Source organism: Schistocerca piceifrons, chromosome 2, assembly GCF_021461385.2.
Source record: "Schistocerca piceifrons isolate TAMUIC-IGC-003096 chromosome 2, iqSchPice1.1, whole genome shotgun sequence".
In the NCBI taxonomy this organism is placed as follows: domain Eukaryota; kingdom Metazoa; phylum Arthropoda; class Insecta; order Orthoptera; family Acrididae; genus Schistocerca; species Schistocerca piceifrons.
In genome coordinates, this window is record NC_060139.1 from 1,096,826,517 (window position 1) to 1,096,845,297 (window position 18,781).

The following is an 18,781-nucleotide window of genomic DNA, read 5'->3' on the forward strand; positions in this document are numbered from 1 at the left end:
AGGTATAGGATTTAGAAAGGAGTCTTGCTGTCTTCCGCCCTCATCCTGAGACTCTTTGTTCTTTTGTTTCTTGCTGTGTCTTCATGTCTTCTTTCTTGGAACTTGCAACTTCTCGGGCACTGGGATAGGGTATGTTATTTAGTGAGCGTTATTCAGAAGGACTGGCAGTAATGTTGTTATGAGATATGGTCAAGTCTGAATATATAATTTCGGAAGTGATATTTCTGAGGTCAGTTATTAGCTTCTCCATCTGGTATTGAGAGAAATATTCCGACTTTATATTTCCAGGCGGCTGCGCTACAGAGCTGTTGCCGTCAGTTAGCTATTGTTAGTCGCTGCTATTGTGCGTTGCTAATGGGGTCGCTTCTTTTTCCTCGCAGCTGTATGTCCTTTGTGCCTCGTTGTTGTTGGGCTTTCCCTGTCCTCTCGCTACTGGGGTGAGGCGCAGGACAATACTCTTGAAAATACACCTGGCTCGGTGTCCACACTAATGTGAAGCGTAAGTCAGTAAATTCCTTACTTTGGTCTCCGGTTTGTCGCCAGTGCTATATTGTGCAATCATATGAACTCTCACACTCAGACTGGCCTCCTGTCGGCCTTCCGCTCCTTTAGTGATGTGTCGTTGCGTGTGTTCTCTGTTTTAACTGGTTGCCATGACTTTTTGTTTAATGCTACTACTTGCAAGTTTATTTATCTAAATTTACAAAGAGTCTTACATTGAATACTCCCTGACTAATACAATGAATCTTTGGAAATGTTTTTTTCAGTAATTTACACAAATTAACATTTACATCTTAAGTTACTTTATTTTATAACGATTCCTTTACTTCTTGAATGACCATGGATTGATGATATGTAGGTTAGTTAATTAGTGCATCACGCCATTAGTTCTCTTTTATTTTTTCCTGACCTACTTTAACGATTTAAATGATTAGTGTTATTGTACCTAGATTTTTATATTTACATGTTCTCAGCTCATCCTGTCTGCCTCTTGAGATATTCTGCTACCTGAAGCACATCTACATTATTTTGCTGTGTCATCTGTTATCCATTTATATTTTTGTTTTCATGGCTAATTGATGTATGACCCCTGCAAGAATTATCATTTATTATAAGCCTTAAGGTGGTTGATGTGATGCTGACCTATATTTTTTGTGTTCACCAATTCTACCGCATTTGCATGAACCACTTTACTAATTGACATTGGTCCCTTATAAATGGTATAGAATTTATGACAAACCTGTTTTCCTTTCTTAGATGATAAGAACCAACTGCCCCACAGTGAATACCCATGTGGACACACCATTGTCTGCTCTGAGCTTCCTTTTTACAGCTGCTCGTTCGACGTTTTCGAGGGGTAATTTTTTTTGTCTTCTGGCGTGATGGTCTTCCGGATGTGGGGAACTGTACTACTTCTCTTACCCTGTCCCCTGTCCACTGTCTTTTATTTTTGATCACTGTGACTGGTGATAAGTGTGTAGTACTATGTGGCGTTTCGTTAATAATAGTCTGTAACTGATGAAACTGGCATCCCATGTGCTATGTTATGAACTACAGTACAGACGACACCATGTACCATTATCCTTCATTTTTCATTCTGAACAATTGGTGCTTGGTTTGTACCTGGATATGAAGATGGGTTTCATATTATGTGTTTTTAAAGTTGTCAAACAAGGTTAACATCTATATTGGGGCCCATTATCTGAACTAAACCTTGCTACATGCCCTAACTGCTTGAGGAAATAGTGTTATAGTGCCTTACTGATCGTACCGCCAGTTGCACGTTTCAAAGGGGTCAAAGCGAAATACTTTGATGTTAACTCTAAAACTAAAAAGATAAATGTGTTCCCATTCGTTGTCCTTGGTAACGTCCCACCAGTTCTGTTGCTGCTAGAGGTTTTAGTTTTTTAGGTACTATGGGTGATAATGGTGGTCTAGTCTGAAAAATAACATGTTTAGCACATTGGCAATCCTTACATTTTTTGAGTACTTGCCGAATACGTCTTTCCATGTTGGGGAAATGTGCGGTCTCTTAAAGTTTCATAAAGGATTTGTTCGCCCCAAAGTGCCAATTACTTAAGTGAGTGTACCATATATACTTGTTTACGAGTTCATCAGGAACACATACTGTCCGTAAACATATACTTGGGTCTCGTCTGTAGAACCGCACGTCATTCTTCAGCAAGTAATGCTGACGAATGTCAACCGAGTTCCTGTCTTTTCACTTATGTTTGACCCTTAACACCTCTACATCTTTGTTCTGTTCGAATAAATCGTTATCACTGTTGCAACGACTGAATAACGGCTCTGATATCACCGTTAACTCATTCCCGCTATCTACCGTTGCGTTAACGACAATACTCTTGACAATTACACGAAGTGTCGGACTTATCTCTGAAGTACTCTCGTCTTCGACTTCCTCCATTAATATGTTCTCAGTTACTTCGTAATTTAATCGATGTATGTGTGTTTTTTCTGTCACAACTGGATGTTTATGGAAATCTATAGTTGTGTCATTTTCCTTCAGTATTTGACGGTCTTCATCGAGAGTTTGAGTAGAGGTATTTCCCTTTTTTAAATTTTTCGACTGTAGCCTCGCTGCTTCTATATCAGCTTCTGCAGTAACCAATCTTTATTTTAAATCCTCATTTTCACAACCTGCTACTTCCTTTAAGTTCGTCTCCTCGTCATAGATCTGTGTAATAGTGTTTAATTTGGATTTTAGAGCCTGGAAAATATTCTGTAAGTGTGGCAGTACTTCATACTTAGATTCTAGGGGTGAATGTACTCGCACCGTGATTCAACTCGTTATCATATTTGTTATCTGCCACTGAGAGTTTCAGGTTCAAATTTACAGCTATGTCATCATTTATTACGACGCTGTTTTCTGTGTCTAGTGTGATAATTACATAGTCTCGGTAATACTGCCGTACTATGTCCTCGTATGTGTCAAAATTGTATATTTCTGAATCTGATTTATCAGACTGTTCACATCCTTTATAATAAGGTTCGTTTTCCGATCCAGACGGGATATTTACCCTGTCATTTTCCTCTCCATTATCGCCTGGTTCACTCCGGATTTTGTTCGATTCCCGCTATCCACAACGCCTCAGACTCTTTCTGCTTTATTTCAAAGTTTTGTGGAAGGATTTTTAGTAGATCCTGTATCGTGTCGAACTTTTGTTCAAGTGTACTTATCCGTACTTCCTTCTTTTTTCTATGACACTTATTAGCCGTATTTTGTCAGTTAATCCTGTCGTATTGATCAATTGTAGCGTTACAGCTTACAGCAGGATATGTATTATCCTGCTGGAAATAATTTTTCGCCTGTGCAGAATCAAACATCTACACCATATAAATGCGTTACTAGGTACGGCTGGGGTTCATCGTCAGTGTCAGTCCAGTCTATCTCGTCCCAACACCTCAGTTGTGACTTCCTTCCTATTTGTAGTATCTGTTCGGATACTTTTGATGATCGTTTTGTCGTTCCTCTTCCCAATTCCGCCTCTTGTACGTCACACCTTAACCTATTTATTGCTGCGGGCGCCTTGTCATCCGTTTCTGCAGAAAGTGTATTATCTGCCTGAACTCCTGCAATACCTGACGTCAGTCAATCCTCGTGCTTCCTAGGATTTGGTGGTCGTAATTCAACCTCCATCCGTGGTTCGTTTCTCCGGTAACTACCCGAAGTATTTGCCTGTGGCTGCGTTCTCGCACCACCTCCCCATCTGCATTTTCTGCATGGAGATGGAGATCGCTGATCAAAATCAGTCTGTCGGTTATCCCGAATTCTCCTGTTTCCATTCCTATTTTCGTCTCTATTCCGCCTGTTCCAACCACTATTAAAACCATATCCATTACGCTGTGGTCTAGTGTTTCCGTAATTATTCCCATTTCGTCCACAATTCAATCCCAATACCGGCCTACCATCGCTACCGTTATTATTCTCTTTACTATTACGAGCTCTTTCAAAATTATTCTGTCCTGAATCGCGACGTCTTTCAGCGTTGTTTCCATACATAAATTCTACTTCTCTCAAAACACCTCTGAAAGTATTTACATTATCGTCCCCACGTCCTATCAAGGCTTGTTGATACTTCATTGGCAGTTTCGTTTTTGCATATTTGAATCAATTCTCCGTCGCTATATGGGTTATCTAAGTATTGGTCCCTTTTAGCCATATTCTCAAAGAATTTGACTGTTGTTTTCTCACGCGAATTTTCGAATGAGACATTTTGTGATTATCCATATTTTAATTTCATCTGAGCCTCAGGTGACTAATATCTTGCTATAAAGGCAGCTCTAAACGAATCACACGAATAGCAAGTTTATGCTATCTTCTGCATAGTTTCAGCAACACTTCCCTCCATATGTGCGCAAATGAAATCTGACTTATGTTTCAATGGCCAATGTGTAGGTATTCCTACTTTTAAATTGGTCAATAAATGTGCAGGGATGGAGAACATTTGCATCTTTCTTATAATGCTGGTGTTTGCGTCAAATCTACGCAAAAGTGTGTAAGTTGACACATTCTGTGACATTTGTGCCGTAGAATCACTTGCAGGTCTCATTGCGCAATATGCGTGCATAGCGCCCGCTACCGACTCTGCATCTTGACGTGTGAGCAATTCTGCCTCATACTGTAACCCGTCGTTAATCGTCCTACAGGTTGTGGCGTTGCGTAACGCATCTCTGTGGTTTGATCGGCGTATGCCACACTCTTGTTTCCCGCTTGACCTGTTATTCATTCTTGAACAAGTGGTCGCAATCCACACTGTTCCCTACGGTTACCGTGTTGTTCTGGTACACGCTGGTTCGAACTAATTTCCGGTTCGCAGTATGCGGTTTCGTACTGGCATCCACATGTGCCTTTCCGTCTTACGTCACACGTAATTTCGCGTACCCTTCCTGTCGTACTATCGGCCACTGCAGTCTTCACAGTAGTATCTACCGACTCTAAAGTGGATTCTGTCGTCTTCTGCGACTCCTCACTAACGCCTTCTACGTCACCTCGACTTTCGGTCTAACGTAAAACTTCCGATCTCAGACGTTGAAAGTGGTGTTCGTTTTTCTCTTGAATTCTTAAAACACGTGCAACGAATTTTTTTAATGCTGCTTTTGTCGCTCTTTTGTGAAACGCCGTCTCAGCATTAACACGTTTTGCTTTTGTCGTCGCTTTGTGGCAAAAGCTTCGGCCTGTTGTTTGAAGTTTTTGACACTTTCTTGCGTAACTTCACGCAACGTAACCATGTCTGTTTGGACAGTGTCAATGTCTTTCTCAATTGTTTGTGCACTGTAACGACCATTCGGAGAGTGATTTGCGCTTCCTTAGCTTCAGTTCGTATTTGATCCAGTTGGCATTAAATATTATCACTCGTTTTTTGTATTTCCTTGTTAGTTTCTTTCAGCCCCAGTGTCAATTCTTTTTGCCCCTGTGTTATGAGCCAGCTGGCCGAAGTGGCCGTGCGGTTAAAGGCGCTGCAGTCTGGAACCGCAAGACCGCTACGGTCGCAGGTTCGAATCCTGCCTCGGGCATGGATATTTGTGATGTCCTTAGGTTAGTTAGGTTTAACTAGTTCTAAGTTCTAGGGGACTAATGACCTCAGGAGTTGAGTCCCATAGTGCTCAGAGCCATTTGAACCATTTTTTTGTTATGAGCCCTTCTAATTATTTTCGCCCTTGTATTAAGCTTCCATTTATACGCCTTTCTGCTTCCTGAGATTCTTTTAATAAACGCTGCAACATTGCATATATGTTGGCGATTTCATCTACACTATTTTCGCCAGTTGCCATCCCCTTACTTGTCTCGTTTTTCGTGAACCGTTTCCCGTTTCCTTCACTCCCGAACATAGTGTAGGAGCGCTAACACTCGGTTTTTCATGCAATTGCAAGCCTGACTGATTCAATATGATTACGTTCGGTTCAACATGCTGTAGATCACTGTCTACAGACTCAGCGTGTGATTCATTAGCAATGCTGTCCTCATGTCCATTCTTTGGACCATATTGAACATCATGTGTTGCATATTCGTTCTCATTCGGTATTTCTACGTGTTCTGTCTCGTGTTGTTCACGCTGATTTACATGTTGTGTATCCAACTCGATCCTATCAAGATCTTCCATGACTTCTCGTTGTCTTAATTGATTATTTTATGTCATTATTGAGCGTTCCACGTTCCACTAAGCACTGCTGTTCGCGAATTTTCCGAACCTGACTAAGCGTTAACATCTCATCGGAGGCTTGATTCCATCCCAAGGTATCATCCACGGTCCTATATTCAATATTTGAACCCGTTACATAGTCAGAACTCAACACAACCCAATTCAACGATGAGCTGCGCCAGCAAATAAGAAATACATGAATACAACTCTATCTACACTTACTACACATTTGAGTCACATTTAGATTTACTTTTTTTTACTCCAATTTGCGTCAGCTTGTTGTTTGTTTTGTACCTCTCAAAAATAAACCCTCAATATATCAGAATGCTGTAATTTCGTATCCTGCCAGAGTCGCCATTTGTGAGATTGTCCGCACTTTGTATCTGCACAGCGAGTGGACTGATGTTTTCAAACTTAGTTCACCACTTAGCGCGCAAATGGACAAAACATCTGAACTGTCTTCTCAAGCCCAGGGTGTTAAACAGGCATTCTATATAAATATGAATCTGGCCCTGTAAGTCAGCTAATATCACATGCAGATCGTAACAGAAATCATTTGAAATGCTGCTGTCGCTTAACTAGAATGCATGAATTAATAAAAATGAAAGTTTGGGTTCTATTATAGAAAGACAAAACAGGTATCCCCTTTTTAATTCTACGTATAATTATTCAACTGTGCTTTCAGTGGCCAAGTGATACAGAACAAACATATTCAATTACTTTCGACACTCCAGAACAAAATATTTAATTCTTGGACATATTGAATTGACGATTTTTCAAATGGTTCTGAGCACTATGGGACTTAACTTCTGAGGTCATCAGTCCCATAGAACATAGAACTAACATAAAGACATCACACACATCCATGGGCGAGGCAGGATTCGAGCCTGCGACAGTAGCGGTCGCGTGGTTCCAGACTGTAGTGCCGAGAACCGCTCGGCCATAACGGTAGCTCATTTACATCTATGATGTCTCCTGTACTCAATGTGAGGGTAGGTTAGTATACTAGCTTTTGATATTCAATGGTCAAAGCGTACGCAAGTTGAAGTGAGCAAAACCACGACTCTACATTTACAGTGGCCTAAAGCACAATGCTACTTTACCAAGCGACATCTGCAACAACTTTGACTCTGTGCTGTATCTGAACGCTAATTCCCTACTCTTGCCTTGACTGAAGTCCCTTAGTCTCAACTTTCCTGTGTTCTGTAGAGTATTCATTTTTCCCTAAGCAAAAGAATGGCTATTTCACACTCACCAAGGGTTGGAGTGATGTGCATTGTACCTTTGCCCGCAAAAATTCCCGCAGGAATAATTAACTACATCTTTGCTATCTGTCACCATGATAAATGAAGTGTTTCGTCCACACTTCGCAGAAAGCAAAGCTCTCAATGGCCTCACTATTTTCCACGCACTTGTGAAGTCCGCCGGGAGACAATAGAGATCGTGCGCTGCTACCTCACGTATAAAGTTGAGGGCGTCACGATGGAGCACGTGGTCCCAGCGGCCAATAGCGACATACCCTATCATGTATTTAAGCACCTGCCTCTCACTCAGCAGGGCAATCTGATATTCGTGTGAGTCTGTTGACATCTCGCCTACAGACAGTGTGTTTCACTTTGCTTGTTTCCGTGTATGATTGGACGTTGTTGATTCTTGTGTGTTGTTGATCATAAGATCTCACTAGGTCATCGGTTATTGTTCGTGTCCATCCTTTTGCATTCGTTCATTTTCTTTGTTTGTTCACAGGCCGCTCCCGTTCGGTCCCGCTACGCTTTCATTCTCGGCAACCCTGTAGCCGGAACGCTTTTGTTCTCGGTAACCCCGCAACCAGAATGCTTTCAATCTCGGCAAGCCCGGAACCGGTTACGACACTTTCTGCACTGAAGCTCGCTGTTTTCTAGTTAAGTGGGGTTTTTCGATGCCATTAACCACCTGCTCAGCTCAGCTCCATAATATGTTTCACTTTAACTTACTTATTCATGACCCGGTAGATATTGGTAGATATTGTTTTGTTAGTTTTCAGTACATGAGAGTACTGCAAATGCCTTTTGTTGATGTAATATAATTATTATTTTCTGAGGATCTCATACTGTATCGTAGTGTCATTATGGATCTAGCTCATGAAAGTCCACAAAATCTGGGCGCCCTACAATCCGACGAGACTGGGGAAGGATTTTATGTGGTGTCGGCAGTCCTTATTGTTGGCATTTCTTTGTTTCACTGGAGAAAGCTATACAGATACAGCACTTTCATGTTGACAAAAATTTTCTGTAGTCGGGTGAATTCAAGCTGCTCGGCTAAATTAGCCTATCCTGAACGTCACTGCAGTTTTCTATAAGCGATCAAAAGATGCTTTCTCCATTCTGAAATTACAGTAGAAATCATGAAGTTAATGAGCCATCTGTGTGGTGTAGCGTAGTGTCCCTAGTGCAGCGATTCACCATTGTGACCCTTCGTTTGTATGTGATCGACAAAAGAAAATTTCAGAAGTTACTGCTATTCACTACAGCATTTGAAACAGCACTTATTTTAGAATGAGACTGTAGCTTAGAATCAGATCACTATTGTAGATACAAGTACAGAGCTATGAAGTAAAATGTGGTTCGTTCGGATTCTGCCACCTAAATCAATAATAATAATAATAATAATGAGTGGTTAAGTTATTACACTGGTATATTGTCGGCTGTGTGTCTGAATTCATCATGTGCAATTAACTTTTTGTTTACGTCTGTATTGATACAATTGTGGTAATTGTTGTAACTGAATTAACTGATTCAAAAAGAATTCTTTTCATTCTTTATGCTCTATCATGTCATTATAATCATCGTTTTAACTTTCTTAGGTTCTCTCAAATTTTAATTACTTTTACTCTTATTTAATTTGGAAACTTGGCCCATCCTAACTCGCCAGCTTTTGTTTGAGAGGCGATTTTCAGTTGATACCAGCCAGCATCTATCAGAGTGTCTGGGTGCAGCACATGTTGTTTCCAAAGTGTATTGATACTAATTATATATGTAGAGATTTAGTTATCCAATTGAATTTACATTTCAAGTCATTGACATTAATATTTTTAATTATAAACTCTAAAAACGAATGACCAAAGCAGTAAAGGAGGCTGCCAGTAAATTTGGGAGAAACATAAATGAAGCCAAGACAGAGTACCTCGTTATGACGCGTGGTCACTGTCAAACTGCTGATCATGTACAATCACTGCAGGTTGGGGACCAGTCCTACAAGAGAGTGCAAGAATTCAAATACCTAGGGGCACTTTTCACTGAGAACTCGTCATGTGAAGCAGAGATCTTACCACAGCCTAACACAACTGCTTCGGTCCAGATATCTCTCCAGACAGTTCAAGATTCGACTGTACAAAACCCTGATCCAGCCTGTTGTTCTATATGGTTGTGAGACATGGAGTATCCAGAAACAGGACTTTCATAAGCTCCTTGTTTTTGAGAGAAAAGTGCTTCGGAAGATCTTCGGCCCGTTTCTGGATGGAGATACAGGGGAATGGAGGATCAGACACAACCAAGAGCTTGCGGAACTATACCAGCAGCCCAACATAGCAGGAACTGTCAAAGCCAAACGAATGCAGTGGGCCGGCCATGTGGCCCGGATGGAGAATCACAGATGGCCTCGGAAGCTCCTGGATTTCATACCTACAGGAATGAGACCACCAGGGAGACCCAAGAAGCGTTGGGGGGATGGACTCCATGAAGATTTAAACCAAGTGTCAATAGATGTGAACGGATGGCGGATAGCAGCAATGGACAGAATACAGTGGAGGAGGAAACTTGTAGATGCGTGCGGTCCACTGGGCCTGATCACGTAGTAGTAGTAGTAGTAGTAGTAGTAGTAGTAGTAGTAGTACTAGAAAACAAGTTCAGAAAGGACTATTGATAAGTAACTCATTCATACGTGAAAGGATATCGTTTTATGGGTGTATGATTTTTGTCCTCCTTGGCTAGTTCGTTGAAATTTGCTGGACGAGGTTGACCTCTGGCAGCAATCCAGGGCTGACAATGACGGAGCATGCTGTGAACAACGTCATCACTGTCGTTTTGAGGCAATAGTTTCCATTGTTTCTGCGGAGCTGCTCGCCAGTCTTGGAGAAGGGTTGGTGGATGTTGACGGGTTGCATTCCATCTCCATAGTGCATCCCAGATATGCCCTATGGGATTCTAATCGGGTAGCGAGCAGGCCACACCATGCGGGCAGTATCTTCCGTTTTCAAGGAAACATCAGCCACTCGTTCTCCATGAGGCCGAGCACTATCGTCCAAGTCTGGCACACAGAAACCTCGCAACAACCGCACCTGAGCTCTCAAGACCTCCTCACGATATCTGACAGCAGTTAAACCTTTCCTGTTCACCCATACAATTTTATGAGTCTTGAAATCGCGTTCCATATTCCTTTCAGATGCGAACCCGTCGAGAACCAGTCGTCTGTGAAGGAACATTGGGCCACTCTTCACTCTTCGACTGTCCAGGTGGGATGTTGACGACTCCACTCCAGATGTTCCCCTTCGTGAAGACGCGCCAGAGGCGTACATACAGCAGGTCGCCAGCAACAGAGGCTACACTGTCGAAGCCTTCCTTACACCGTTAGCCTCGATACAACACGTCCCGTGGATGCTGCGAGGTCCAACGCCAGTTGTTGCGCGGTACTAAGACGGTGCCGTTGTTCTCTTTCAGCCATTTAACGGTCCTCTCTTTCTGATGTCACACGTGGTCTTTGGGATACAGTTTCGGATTCTATAAACTGTCGCCACATACGGGAAACAACAGAACGATTCGCGTTATCCATCGGGCCACGTGAGTTTGCGACTGTCCTGCTTACATTCTTGCTATTGCCTTACATTGCAGAGAGTCTGATTGACGATTTCTCTGTGCCATACTGCACCGTCTGTGACTGTTTACACAGCGATTGTGAATATGGGACTACACGACAATACTACTCTATTTGGTAGGTGCACTTATGTCATCGTTTGCTTGGTTTTCGCTTGACCAAAATACCAGAACACGACCTTACGGACATCTGTAGACAGTTTGCATGATTATATCGTTAGTTAAACACAGGACGGGGAAACTATTGCTTTAACTTCCGACCCCAGGATATATATGAAGCGGAACGTTGTTCAAAAAATGGTTCAAATGGCTCTGATCACTATGGAACTTAACATCTGAGGTCATCAGTCCCCTAGAACCTAGAACTACTTAAACTTAACTACCCTAAGGACATCACACACATCCATGCTCGAGGATTCTAACCTGCTACCGTAGCGGTCGCGCGGTTCCAGATTGAAAAGCCTGGAACCGCTCGGCCACAGCGGCTGGCCAAATGTTGTTGTTAGTAAAAATCTTGTATAGGTCTTCACTAATGGAGATTAATTTTTTCACGATAAGCTAACAAACATTTGGATGGACATAAACAGGAAAATTTTTAATCAACATTGTATAAGGTATTTAAAAAAAAACTGCAAGAAATACAATGCTGTGCTCTACTGTTCTGAGAAAGCCGGCCGGGGTGGGCGAGCGGTTCTAGGCGCTACAGTCTGGAACCGCGCGACCACTACGGTAGCAGGCTCGAATCCTGCCTCGGGCATGGATGTGTGTGATGCCCTTAAGTTAGTTAGGTTTAAGTAGTTCTAAGTTCTAGGGGACTGATGACCTCAGAAGCTAAGTCCCATAGTCTCAGAGCCATTTGAACCATTTGATCTGAGAAAATATCCTTTTTCGTTTCCTTTCTTCCGACTGGCTCTAACTAAGATAGCAGAACATTGAAACCATCAGACAATTTTTTTCCCACATATTTTCTTTCTTCTTAAATAAATTTAAAAAAAATGTATATACGACAATGTGCTGTTTCCTTTTCTTCCTCACAGTCGGTTTCAACAGAAAACAGGAAAACTGCTATTTATAGCGTACCGGCCTATGACTGGAGTTCTAAAATTGAATCTGAACCATATGAAATTTAGTAATCCTACCCGTTTGCAGGTAAGTCTGTGCAAAATACTCTCATTGCAATAACAATAACATGTCACAAGGTGGTACAGAGGGGTGCGGAGTAGAGATGTGTCGTTCGTGAGCTAACGGCTCTATAGCAACGATTCACCAAGATGAACGGAACGAGCGAGGAACGAATTCTAAGGAACGCTCTTTCATAGTTCACTTTGGTCGTGGCTTTCTACTTATAGTTCCCCAGAACGGGAAACAGTCGGTCTCGTTCCTGCCTCGGCACATCGGCCAGTCTCGTTCCAGCCTCGGTCCCGTTCCCATCTGTCTCGGTCCCGGTCGCGGCTTTCTACTCATAGTTCCCGGTCTCGTTCCCAAACGGCATGTTGGTCGGTCTCGTTCCAGCCTCGGTCCCGTTCCCGTCTGTCTCGGTCTCGGTCTCGGTCTCGGTCTCGCTCGGCTGGATTCGCCCTTCTTCGCGTGGCCACTCATCGCAGTTCCACTGCAGACTGCTCATAGTTAGTTCAGTATCGAGTTGTTTTTGTTCCTTTTGTTCGCTTCGCACACCCATTCTAGATCTGTTTCAAACCCTTTTTGAACCCTGCAGTTCTGGTTCTTTTCGTATTCTATTCAACGTCTACGACCGGTAATTAAAATGTATTTTACAATAACGTAAATTACCTAAAAATTACGTGGTATGTAATCCATACATTTTTCCAGGTAGCAAAATGGCGTATCAGCTTACTTCACTATTTCGATAAACAGCAGAAGGAATACTTGTAAAAAGGCAATATTTATTGTTATTATACATGCAAAGGACGTCGGCACGCACACACAAGTGGCCATTTTCCCTCTTTCTTTATCCAAGGTAAAACAACACGTTCATTGTTATGGAAGGCAGACCGACTTACAACCGAATCGAGCGCATGGTATCACATTTTGTAAAGAGAATATTACAACTCCTTCAGTATGATAACTCTTACAATATTATTTCAGTGGTACAGGGTGTCGCATGAAAAATCGGCCCCGAGTACTAGACTGCTAATTGTCGCTTACCAGTCGACATCTATTGTTTCGCAGTTGTTTGGATTAGCTTATTTGTTATTTCTTCACTGCTTAATTACTACATGTTTATATATTCTGCACATAGCGGTCAACAAATCGTGCGTAATTGGCAAGAATTTTGTACCTTGGCGGGTTTTTCGAGCGCCGCCTTATAGTATTGCACTGCGATCAGCCACATAACGATACAGTTGGATAAATGAGATGCTTTGTAGAATCAAGAAAATTACAAGTGTGTGAGAATTCTGTTACGAATAAAAACTCTGTAGGTCCCCTACCGCAAGGGGCAGGCAAGTGCTCCCTCTTGGCGTCTTCCATCTTCAGTCACCTATGCTACTAATTTTCAATTTTTCATAAGAACCATATACCAAGCACAATGAACGGTGAACGAATAAAAATGAACGGTTCCCAAAAAAGAACTATCACCAGTGAACTAGTTCCCAAGGATGAACGACTTCGCCCATCTCCAGAGCGGAAGAGTTCGAGATGGAGAGGGGGGGGGCGATGGACATAGAGTTGGGGGAAGGAGGTGGTGGACAGAGGAGAGAGAAGATTAGAACGTATAGCCAATTCTGAAGAAGAAATTTCTGAGAAAGTAAGTTTTTATCACAGAATTGTATGGTAGTGAAACATGGACTGTGGGCAAACGAGAAAAGAAGAGAATCAAAGCGTTTGAGACGTGATGCTGTAGAAGAATGTTGAAAATTAGGTGTACTGATAAAATGAGAAATGAGGAGGTTCTCTGAAGACTCAGTGACAGAAGGAATATGTAGAAAACACTGACAAGAAGAAGGGACACAACGGTAGGGTGTCTTTTAAGACATCACCGAATAAATTCCGTGGTACTAGAAGGCGGTCTAGAGGGTAAACAATGAAGAGGAAAATAACGACTGGAATACATCCAGAAAATAATTGAGAACACAGGTTGCATGTGCTATTCAGAGATGAAGAGGCTGGCACAGGATAGCAATTAATGGAGAGCTACATGAAAACAGAAGACTTATGACTCAAAAAAAGCCAATTAACACACATATTTAGCAACTATGAAGCATTGCCGGATTTGCTAATGTATTAATTTATTTAATCTAATCTGATTAGGACTCAGGACGTCTCTAACATCCGACAAGGATTTCATATTCGTATTTCCTTTCTTACATCATAATTAGCTAATAAGTATCAATTTTAATACGGCAAACAGTATTTAAATGTTTTGAGTGCTATTGTGACAATGTTAGTAAATAATAATGCGGAATGATAAGGTTAATACTCGCAGCACTTTATCTACAGCTGCTGCTGCAATAATAATAATACAGTGTGAGTCAAAAAGGACTTTAGAGCTTTTAAATGATATCGAAATTTATTGAGATAACTTACAGAATAGGTAGATATGTCATTTTGTGGCAAACAGCCTCAAGTTGGATTCACGTAACGCATCAGTGCCCCATTCCACCACCAGAACCGCTAGCGTAGTGCACAGTGAAAGTGGGTGCTTCAGTGACGCGGAGCTAGCTCGCTGTATGTTTTAGTTTCATGAAACGAACTTCCTCGGGGTCTCATTAAATAATGTGTGTATGTTCCTTTCCTGCAAAACCATTTGGCCTACCGGAAAAATCGACCCTACGGTGCCGTGGGACAAGTTACACACGATTTGCTTACAACGTACGTGGGAAGAAATTGAGCACCGGTGGAATGTTCGCTGCATCACAAATGGTATTCACAAAAAAATGGTTCAAATGGCTCTGAGCACTATGGGACTTAACATTTATAGTCATCAGTCCCCTAGAACTTAGAACTACTTAAACCTAACTAACCTAAGGACACAGCACAACACCCAGCCATCACGAGGCAGAGAAAATCCCTGACCCCGCCGGGAATCGAACCCGGGAACCCGGGCGTGGGAAGCGAGAACGCTACCGCACGACCACGAGATGCGGGCTGGTATTCACATCGAACCAAAATGACACGTGACACTTTTATGTGAAACTTGTGGTTGTTTGCTACAAAATGACAAGTCTACCTACACTGTAAGTCATCTCAGTAAAATTCCATATCTTTCTGAATTTTTTAAGTCCTTTTCGGCTCACCTTTTAATAATGATGACAATAATAGCAAAATGATAGTGAGTAATATAAAAGGAATTTTTAGGTGCAAAAAATAGATTTTTTCTGATATAGTGAGTTCTGAGGAAAGGAAATTTAAGGAGACTGTACCGGCTAAGAATACTGGCAAATGAGGAAGATCTGGTTCGAAAGAAGGCTGCACAGGGCAAATGAGTTTCTACAGGGACGATGGTAATCATTATTGTTGCGTGAGCAGACGTGTCACTGGCTGTATTCTGAAACAGGAAATGTTATTCAGTTCTCGAATAAATTGCGGGAGGTTATTCCAGACCCAGGTGCCTGCTACTGAGAAAGAAATCGAGAAAGTGCCTGAACGATGGCGTGGGACAGAAACAATTTTTGTCTGGTGGGAATGGATGTTTCCTGCATGTTGTTCAGACAAGAGCATAAAGGTCCAGAAGAATTACGAGGGGCACTGTATGTCGATAAGACAGCACAGAAAACAGAGGTTACGGAAATCTCTGCACTTGGCTCCACACAGCCAGGGCAGCTGTGCATATCGTGTAAAATACAGTCAAAGGACCGAGCACGACAGGTACAACGAACACATGCATTCATAGCCAATTCTAGGTGCCTACACCTTTTCTGAGACAGACCTTGCTGCATAACATCGCGGTAATCAATAACTGAAAGTGTGAGTGTTCGTGCAAATTTCTTTTTTATGGTCAGAAGGAAAATTTTTTTTGTGACTCTTCAGGCTTTCCCGGCGGATATGTTGTAAATAGTCTTCACGGGTGTGCCGCCGGATGACGTTGTGCAAATACCACAATATTTCCTCGGAGCAACTGTCCGACACCATCAGGTGGTTGAACCTCGCTGGTGGCTAGGTATGACTGACAAGATCCGCATGTCGACGCCGCTGTATATAGAGCACGCGCGTGAAGATTGCGCAAGTGCGGGAACCACGCATGCGCAATTTTATATATATATATATATATATATATATATATATATATATATATATATATATATATATATATATATATAAGGCAGAGAGAAGTGCTGAAGTGTTCTTGCAAATTTGCAAATACGTGCCTAGTCCAATTTATATTTTCATCCATTTTTGCGCTGTGGGAGAGAAGTTGATATTTATCCCATTTATTGCTAAATATGGTAGGGATTCCCGATGTTTCCGGCTAAAGAGTGTAGAATGACGAACCGGAACCGCTCGCCCATTTTGACAGTGCACACACGTCAGTAGTGAGACTCTTGATAGCTATCTTCCGATTTCATGATTTTTCATTTAGACACAACTGGAGGTCGTCAGCGTACACGTGATGTTTAGGTAGGACAAAACTGATGACACATCGTTGACATACAATGAGAAGAGTGCAGAGGACAACAATGAACCCCGTGGCACACCTTTATTGTGACTTTGTCGTGCCAGACATGGCGCACTGTTGGAGATACGTCTGGTACTAGCAAAACCATTGCCCTGCACCGGGCGAGAAATCTAGGCTGCTCAATTTGGCAACGTGAAATGTCAATAGAGTCAAGGGCTCTGCTGAAGATGCACATGATAGTCGACTCTTGTGCATCCAAAGCAAGGCTTAGGTGATGTGTTACCTCCATTTAGTCACATGTTCTGTTGTAATTTTCACACAAACCTTATTAGCATTAGCCTTGTAGGTTACCTGTTATTAAGTAGATAGCTAGCTTCTCGTGGGCTATATATTCTAAGGCATTGGACAGTGCAGAAAGAATGTAAGTAGTTCGACAGTTGGAGGCTGCTGTGGCAGCATCCTGTTTAGGAAGTGGTTTAATAAGGCCCTGTTTCCAGGCCTCATGAACTCATGAGTGTTAAGGATTAGTTGAAGATATCTGTTATAATGGGCAGTAAGGAATCAATAATACGCTTCATCATTTGGACTGTGATGACATAGTGTGCAATAAATGCTGATCTGATATGCAAGATAGCTTTTTTGATGATATTGCAAGTAACATGCTTTAGAAATAATTTTTCGTGGCTACAGTCGTTTTCCTCCACGAAGTCATCAATGAGTCTCTGTTTCGTTTGTGGTTCCGTTACTCCCTGAGTCAGTGGGATCAAGTGCAGCTTTTACCTTGCCTGTACCAAGACCACCCAGGTTTTTGCACAGGACAGCTGGTCTGCTTCTTTTGTTAGTTAATGTATGGGCATGCCTGAGCTTTGCGTTGTTCGAAGCCGATTGACAATTTTCCGCTTCTGCTTGTATGGTTTTCAGGCATGGAACGCAGTTTGTATGCCGGATGTGCAACGTCGCTGTAATTCATGAGCTGTTTTATTTTTTGAACTAGGCAACGTGTAGGCCTCCTTCTTGGTTTACTGGTCTTTAGGGAAACATATTTGCCACTTATTTGGATAAAGTTGTTAGTAAACTCATGAAGCTTTCGGTCATGTCCGGGAACGGAGCAGGAAATGTTCCCCAAATTATTTCTAGCACCTCGTTTGCAAGTTCAGATATATTAATGCGTTTCAAGTCTCAGTAGTCAGCTATTGTTTCTTTCTGAGACATTGTAGTGAGGATTATTCCGTAGGCAGACATTCCAAGTGAAGATATTTGAGAGATATGAATTACTCTGTTTGGGAATTTTGTAGCGTTTGAGTTTTTGGTGGCAATAACTGTAGCGGATTAACAATGGAGCTCCGACTGACGATGTTCCCCAGCACATTGCTCACCTGGAGATCTTCTGTCCGAGCCGTCGGACTCTGTCTCTTCCGCAGGTTTTTCGTAGCCTGGTAAGAAAATGGTTTACAAAAGGGACAGCAGGGAAGCCTCGGACAATGGAAGTCACCGTAATCTGGCGAAACACACACTCAGAGATAGCTGTGTCACAGGTATTCATAAATTGCTACACACGGAATGTAGCTGCTAGGCGAGCTACTTGCTGTGGGACAAGTTGAAAGTGCTCGAGATCACTCACAAATCTGTCTTCATTATGAAGACCAGTCCCCAGAGACGGCACAGAAGTGAAATAATGGGTATCACTATAACCAGAAAACTAACTCTAAGAGCACCAGGGCTCGGCCAAAACAGCTTACTACGCTGCATAACGGTCTGCAGCGCTAGTGTTTTGCTGTACGGACGTAGCACTAACGCAGCCGCGACCGTCGTAATTGCGGAGTGCTTCAGAAACGTCATGAGTCTTTACTAAACCTATGCAGTTCCCAAGGCAACGGGAAGTACTAGCCATTAAGTGACAGTAACTTCGCGATGTTGACTTCTCTAGAAACTGCAGCCGACTGGTGCTCGAGATCTGCTCTCCATGTTATTGAAAGGCTCGGTCGATGAGCTACAGTGCACCTCCGCGGTACGCGAAAAGGTCCTTGTACCAATCCTCTTAGGGGTAAGAGGTGGAACAGTTCCTGCTGTTCTGGTCGCCTGGAGTGGTATAGTTCCGCCCTCACGTTGGCTGCCCTGAACTGGAGAGAATTCTAAGAAGGTGGGAGAACCGCGTGCCTCCGCCAACCCTCCAGCGACGATTCGAAATAACGGACAGAACA